Source organism: Elephantulus edwardii, unplaced genomic scaffold (genome assembly GCF_000299155.1).
Source record: "Elephantulus edwardii isolate Elephantulus edwardi_28Jun2011 unplaced genomic scaffold, EleEdw1.0 scaffold00121, whole genome shotgun sequence".
NCBI lineage: Eukaryota > Metazoa > Chordata > Mammalia > Macroscelidea > Macroscelididae > Elephantulus > Elephantulus edwardii.
Window position 1 is genome coordinate 8,757,867 of NW_006399871.1, and position 6,497 is coordinate 8,764,363.

Consider the following 6,497-nt stretch of genomic DNA (forward strand, 5'->3'; position numbering starts at 1 on the left):
CTTTTTCAACAAGTTCAAAAGAAACCAGTTAGAAAATGTCTGAATATTGTAAGAGGCTTTCCAATGGCTCCTAAGAATCATACGGGGGTTGCAGAACAGGAAGCCGATGGTGATGCCCCTTTTCTGAAATGTGGTTCACTGGTCAATTCTGCATGCATCTGTTCTAGGCCATCTCAAACAAACTCACTGCCATCATGTCAGCACACATGCAGCTGACCTTCCACTGGTTCTCTCACCTCAAAGAGACTGTTCACCTTTCTCCCAAGCAGCCGCTGTTGGATTTGAACCGCCAGATGTGTGTAGTCTTTGGGGCAGCGGTTATGATTCCTGCCTATCACATTATTTTCAGACGGTGCTTTAAAATCAATGTCAGTCCACGGTTTATATTTCCAGTCATATATTATTTAAGTATGTAGTCTGAAAAGTAAAATAGCCAACTTCTCTCAAGACTTGGGAATGAAAAACCATGCCACAGCATAATTACCATCACGAAATCTACTTAGTTTATATAATACACATATACAAACACACACACAAAATATATAAATGCATGACACATAAATACGTATTAGCCAAACAGCAGTTTTCTATCAATTTTTGTAATTTTTATTTTTAACTTTAATTATCTGAAAATTGTTTGGTTTTTTAAAATGTTTTTCGATTTAGTCTGATAATAACAGTTTCTTTGAGGAAGTTGGGACATGAGGACATGATTTAAAAAGACAGCAAGAACCTTTAGGCTGATATGATACACACACAAATCAGTATGTGTGTAGCATTTCCACTAACTTCACAGATGGTTTTGAGAACTTTTTAAAAATAGATGTTAAAGAACACCATTAAACAATGATCAGGCAATGAGCATTATACTCTTCCTTTTTTCCTTGAGGCAAACCAGACTTTCCATATTATTATTATGAACTTTCTTTTGAATTCCTAAGCCATAATCAATGTTACTGTATTTTCTATTTCAGCAGGAAAACCAAAATGACGCAGTAAGACATTTTCAAGTGCCTAAACAACACAGGGAACCACTGGTGGTGACTAAAGCAGTCAGCAGCTAACTGAAAGATCCCTGGTTTTATCAGTTCCACAGAGAAGATGTGATCATCTTCCAAAAAGATTCTAAAGCTTTAGAAACCCCACGGGCAGTTCTGTTCTATCCTATTAGGTCACTAAGAGTTGGTGTCAAGTCTATGGTGATAGATTCGGTGCTGAATCATATTATTAAACACTAATCTCATCTGCCAACATCCACAGATCAAGAGATGCACATTAAACCCCGGATTCCCAGTTCCTCAACATGAACTGCACTCCCGTACAATGACTGGAACGGCTCACCTGGCTGCTTAGATGAGCAAATGCTCCCCAACTGCTATGTATCACAATCAAGTCCGGGAGACATTTGTAAAGTCATTTCCACTATGACATAATGAGATCAATGCTAGATGGATTATGAAAGCAACTTCATTTCACTATCTTCTAATGTCAAATTACTGCATACCATATTAATAAAGACAAATGAACAGTTTCAAAAATTAAGTCCTGAGCATGTTGAAAATTTCCCCTCCATTATACAGTATATATTTTTAAAAACTTAGGTATTTACCCTCAATTCTTAGAAAAGCAGCTCAGACTGACTATATAGTCAACAAAACTCCAAGCATCAACTTAGACATCACTAATTCTAAGGGGCCTCCGGTGGTGTGGTCCACAGGGAGGTGCAGAGTTAACCCCCCAAAAACCTACTGGAGGGACAGCTATGAGTTGGTTTCCATTCAATGAAAATGACTGAATGAATTTTAAACTAGTTTTTAGATGGAAGAACATTCACTCCATCCTGCCGGGGGGGATTAATAAAAAAAGTCATAGAATTCTTACTGTAAAAATCTCAAGTAGAGGGGAGCTCTGGTGGCCTAGTGGCAAGAAGCTGCACTGCAATCCCAGAGGCACACGGTTCAAATCCACCAGATGCTCTGCCGGGAAAGAAGGGACAATCTCCTCCTGTACCAGTCAGATCCGATTTGACGGTACACATGCGCGCGCGCACACACACACACACACACACACACACACACAAATAAAATAATAAAAATTAAAAAAAAAAATCTCAAGTAGAAACAGTATCTTTTAAATATAAAAAGGTCAATTAAAAAAAACATTTAATTCCAAAGGCAAATGAAGCAATGAAGGGTAGTGTCACCTTCCTTTGCAATAATTTTATTTCATTTCAACCATGTGTTCTGGAATTTGAACTTAAAGCTCTGAACTAGTCATTTTCTACAAACTTATTTTTTTACTTTCAAAAGTGCATTTAAACTTTAAATAACAGGAATTTTAGTTATTTCAGGTATTAATAAGATTTGAAATGATATTTTATTATGCTTATAACATGAAAGTCAATTCAGAAGCCTAGCAAAAAGATATTAAAAAAACTGAGGTTCAAAATATACATAACTTTTTAATAATAATACCCAATAGTAACCAGTTCATAAATGCTGACTCTGTTGGCATCATTTTTATCTAGTTCCTAACACATATTATTTCTTGATAATGTATGAGTAACTGTGTTGAATACTTACGGTTTAAAGTGCAACTAATTCCAGACAAAATGCTAATTTCTCTCTTCATTAATTTTTGTTTCTGTACTGTTTCCCTCTATAACACTATATTAAGTTTTCGGTTTACCATCAAAATACATTAGCGCAAGAACTGCCTATTTAAAGTGACCTAAATAAAACTAATTTTGACCTTTCTCCTGCAAACACTGGTCAAGATAGCGACAGTATCTCAAGCCAGATTTTTAATGAGCAATCATGAGATAATTATTGCAGAATTAAAAAACTTTCTTGACTGATGCTTTTTTACCAGAACAATTTACAGATAGTTTGCACAAACTTGCTGGAATTAAAAACAAACAAACGAGGGAAAAAAATCACAAGCATTATATTCTATCCACTGGAGGGCACTCCACATGACCAAAGGATACAATAAAAACAGACCCTAACTCTGCGGCTTCAGGTTCTAGCACATGAGGGGATGGGGCGAAATGCCTCTTAAATCAAGAGACAACCACATTTTAGCCATGTGAACAAATTTAAAAAGTGGTTAAACCAGGGCTTCAAACCAGATTGTTCTCATGTATGCACACTGTAAGTGTGTACTGACGACTCTCCAGCAGGTTTTCAGATGCAGGAAATTGCAGGGGAAGAGACTGCCCATCCCTCTCTAGCAGAGCAGCTGGTGGTTTTGAACTGGGTACCTTTGAGTTAGCAGGGCTGCTCCTCAGCCACCAGAGTTCCCTACTATATACTGTTGATGGGTACTGTTGAGTTGAAACTGACCCTCTATTGAGATTTCAGAGGCAGGAAATCACAGGCGAGGAAACTGTTCCTCTTGAACCTTGGCATAAGCAGTGCCATTCCTTATGATTAACCACCAGAGCGCCCTCAAACATACATATGTGCATATGTGTATGTATGTACACACGTGTATGTATGTACACACGTTATGTATGTACCTTGTTGAAACACAGATTCTAATTTAGCATATCTGGGCAGAAATGCAAATTCTTAGCAGGGGTTCTAAGTAGTTCACACAAAGCCCTGCATTAAGCCCTAAAAATGAGTTTCTAACATAAGTGACTTTCTCTCTCAGTTTTTTCCTTAGAGGAAAAAGTAGATTACATACATACTTCAAAGACAGCAGGCTTCAAACCGAGTCAAGCTCAGTCTTGCACAAAACACAAAGGCAGTATTAAGTAAACAGGAAATATAGAACTTTCTCCCGAGCTCAAGAAATTAAAAACTATGAGGTACACTTTACTCATTTTCAAACACCACAAATCAAATGCTTATTACTTATCTCCCTTTAGTGAAACCTTAAATGCCCCTATTACCCTAGTTGTCTACAACATAATTAGAATGATAGTGCATAAACAATGGTCTACTAAAGACATACTGCAAATCAATATGCTCCCAATAAAAGGAAAAGAACAACAGCTAACTGTTCTGGGCAAATAGTTCAGAAGCAGTCATCTATGATCTATGATCACTATTTATTTCCACAGTAATAATGCGTTTTCAGTTTACTGTTTCCACAATACTATAGTCCAAATAAGAGAAAAATTATTAAAGAATCAAGTTAATCCAAGTAATGTTTTTAAAATGATACATACAAGTCAACATGTAGCACTACTACAGCTGCCAACAAAGTATAAATTTAAAATTTACCACCTTAAAAAAAATTACCCCTTATCTACAATTATTATTAGCAATTGGGGGGGGGGGTCAAAACTGTACAGACCCACTGTTTTATTTTAACACCACAAAAGCTTCCCTGGGAAGAATATACTTCTACAGAGAGCGTTTCTGGGTTGGACTTCACTGCACTGTACAACCACAGAAGAATGAACTCAGGCTTTTGATTACATTATGCCCTAAATTTCTACAACTTATCATGACACTCAACAGTAAAAGAGATCTATCTACCGCTCATCTAAGCCCTGCAGCTCAAAAGGCATTTGGAGAAACCTACCTTCCCTTATCGTAGAGGACAGCATGGACAAAAACAAGCACATGCAACTCCACTTAAGAGTTTTATTCCAATCATCACTAAACACAGCAGAAAGCTCAGTTCAAATTTAATACGAGAATATAACTTTTCCTATATAATATTGCTAAGTGAAATAATCAAGTAGCAGCTAAAAAGAGGGGAGGAAAACTAAACCCCCTGAATGCCTCTTAACCGCTGGGTATTGTTAAAGGCCTTCAGTTTTTAAAAGTTAAACTACCCAATGCAGAAAGTTTTTCCCGACAACTTGATTGTTTTAGCTTACGGAGATTCTCTAACTGTTGTGGCTACAGGAGAGTCTCAGGCCTAGGGTTCCACTAGGGCCCTAAGTTCCATGCTATCCTAAGCTTTCTAGCATAGTTTCCCTTTTTAATTCCCTTTCAAGGACTTAAAGCCTGAATAGCCTTTGCATTCCTTTAATCCTATACAACAGTCTTGCAAGTTTTTCAAGTTCAGTTACTGTTGCAATCACTGTAGGGCCGTGTCCTTGTACGTGGCCTTTAGAACAAAGACTAGGTCAAATTAATGAATGTTGGGTGCAAATTAATCAAATTTGGTCTACTGTGAAAAGACAATCTCAAAATAAACCTGGCTGGCTACTCTCCACACTCCTTTTCAACCCAGAGATCTCCTCCCCCCCCCCCCCCCCCCAGGAGTTTAAACTGTTTCGGGAGTAAAATAACTTAACTGTATCAACAGATTTGGGAGGAAAACAAATACAAGACTGCATTCCAAGCTACATTCTGGCCACTCATTTAAGCAGGACATAAACAGCAAGCCGACTTTTAAGCCGCATTTTGAAGTTTTCGCTATTATTAGAAGGAAAACCTCGGACGGCATGAACGTTTTGTGCTGAAATTCCAGACAAAATACTTTTTCTGGTCTGAAAAAAAACACACCCATCAGTCTAGGCGTTATCAAAGGAAACGCTGCCTGTCTCTCCGAGTTGTTGGTCTAGTCGGAGACATTACTATGCATGATGCAAAGCTCCCACTGCACGAAATAAATTTTTTTTAAAAAAAGAGGGGGGAACCCCAATTAAAAAAAAAAGCACCCCCGCACTCCTGATTTCCTCCCGCCGAGCTCCGCATACCAGCGGGCCCGGCCGCCTCCATTCACCGCTCACACGCTCAGGGGGAGGGGAGACCGCAGACGTCTGCAAGATACAAAGTATCGAGACAAAGCTGCCCGCGAGCGCCCGCCTGCACAGGCGACAGCCACGCCGAGCTGCCCGGACCCCGAGCTCGCTCTGTGCCCGGCGAGCAGGGGGTGGGGGACCCTCAGATCTTCCCCCCCCCGAGACAACGCACCCCGAGAGGGCTGCAGGGCCCCAATTGCGCTCGGCCCACCTCGCAGTCCAGCAAGCATTCCGCTCTGCACGGGAAATGTGGGAGCAATGCACTCGGAAAAGAAAAACTTCCAACTCCGAAACTATTTCAATAGTTGCTTTTTACGCACTAGTTTTCTCCAAGCCGGAGCCTGGTCCCCACCGCCCGACGGGTCACTTTATATAAAATAGCACAAGTGGATCGCCCCTCGATACCTCTGTGTTCCCCAATTTCTCACGTCCACCTTTACACACCCCAAACTCTTCCTGGCATCGTAGCAAGATTGCATTCGCCTGCCCCCCAAAAAATGTGGGTGCAAGACACGAGTTTTGTACATGCAAACCCTACTGGTACATTGCAAGGCTGCACGAAGAGTTTGGTTCCTCCAAGGCTTAAAGTTGCTTCTATTTTCACCCGCGCACGAATAGCATTTTTTTTTTTTTAAAAAAAAAGATCCTTTTCTCACTCTCCTTGGAAAGAGTAATCTGGAAAGTGTACGGGGATATGTCTCCCCACGGGAGCCCCCCCCCAGCGCCTATACCCCAACTCTTTGCTCGGGGGGCGAAGGCGGAGCCCCCCGCCCCCCGAAGCGCAGGG

General features: G+C 40.2%; 1 protein-coding gene across 3 annotated transcripts in view; it reads right to left on the reverse strand.

Moving 5' to 3' along the window:
- Window positions 1-6,497, reverse strand: part of CTNNB1 (catenin (cadherin-associated protein), beta 1, 88kDa) — a 43,412-nt gene that overhangs the window by 32,472 nt on the left and 4,443 nt on the right. The gene's annotated exons all lie outside the window — the stretch shown is intronic.